Raw genomic sequence first — 1,316 nt, 5'->3', positions numbered from 1 at the left:
GTTCAAATTGATTCAGTTGGAAATGGAGCTGCTGCAGACTTTATTAGTCCATTTTCACTCTGTTCAGCGCTCAGGACCCCCACAGAGCAGTGGGTCATTCTCAGGGCTGCAGTGACACTGACGTGGTGGTGGTGTGTTAGTGTGTGTTGTGCTGGTGTAGAGTGGATCAGACACAGCAGTGCTGCTGGAGTTTTAAACCCCTCAGTGTCTGGACCGAGAACAGTCCACCGACCAAAAACATCCAGCCGACAGCGTCCTGTGTCACTGATGAAGGACTAGAGGACGAGCGACACACACTCTGCAGCGTCAGATGAGCTACTGTCTCTGACTTTACATCTACAAGGTGGACCAACGAGGGAGGAGTGTCTCACAGAGTGGACAGAGAGTGGACACAGGGTTTAAAAACTCCAGCAGCACTGCTGTGTCTGATCCACTCTACACCAGCACAACACACACTAACACACCACCACCACGTCAGTGTCACTGCAGCGCTGAGAATGATCCACCACCACATCACACCTGCTCTGTCCTGGGCTTTGAAAAGAGGGTCTAGGTGAGTCTTAGTACATTAAGCCACGTTAAGCTCTTTCTTATAATGGGATTAAAGGGGAAGGGGGAAAAAGCTTCACGAAATTTGTTTCCGTTTGAGTTACAGGTTAAATACTTCAGCAGTAGAGAGCTCTTATCAGCAGTAATTGAGAAATATTTGGCGCTCCCAAGTCGTTTTAGTACATTTAAGCTACGTTAAGCCTTTTAGACTCTCCCAGTGAAAAGGGGGCTATAAACGTATTCAAATCAACTTATGGTCTAGAGTCTTTAAGTGAGAGTTTACAAAGTTTTGCTGTGTGGTCATCTGAGGTGATAAAATGGACATTGAATGTAGAAACGTCGATGAAAATATTAACCGTTGTCGGCAGGATTCGAACCTGCGCGGGGAGACCCCAATGGATTTCTAGTCCATCGCCTTAACCACTCGGCCACGACAACCTGACTTCACGCTCCCTACTATCATTTAACAAGGTATTTCTCCAGACGTGTTCTTACGTGATTAAATGATTATTGTATTATATTTTGGGGTTAACCCCTTTCCATAATCTTTAGCGTATGTTAGCTACATTATTTCCCAACACAGATATGAGGTATTTTCCCGCCAAAAATACGCGCTATGGTGTTTTTGTGCGTTAATGCCAATGTTACATTAAATTACTTTATAGGATCAACACACAGGAGGCCTAACTATAAAGTTTGGTCAATTTGTTAATCTCCTGAAAAGAAAAACAACATAGAAATATACTTTATGATTGATTATTTTGTTT

The 1,316-nt window shown here is 43.8% G+C and overlaps 1 non-coding gene across 1 annotated transcript; it reads right to left on the bottom strand.

Moving 5' to 3' along the window:
* Positions 1-905: 905 nt before the first annotated feature.
* On the bottom strand, positions 906-987 carry trnas-aga (transfer RNA serine (anticodon AGA)). The gene has a single exon. It is a non-coding gene; the product is annotated as a tRNA-Ser (tRNA).
* Between the last annotated feature and the right edge of the window lie 329 nt (positions 988-1,316).

Source organism: Hoplias malabaricus, unplaced genomic scaffold, assembly GCF_029633855.1.
Source record: "Hoplias malabaricus isolate fHopMal1 unplaced genomic scaffold, fHopMal1.hap1 scaffold_74, whole genome shotgun sequence".
Classification (NCBI taxonomy): domain Eukaryota; kingdom Metazoa; phylum Chordata; class Actinopteri; order Characiformes; family Erythrinidae; genus Hoplias; species Hoplias malabaricus.
The sequence above is the reverse complement of the archived record's forward strand: the minus strand, read 5'-3'. Positions and strand labels throughout refer to the sequence as shown.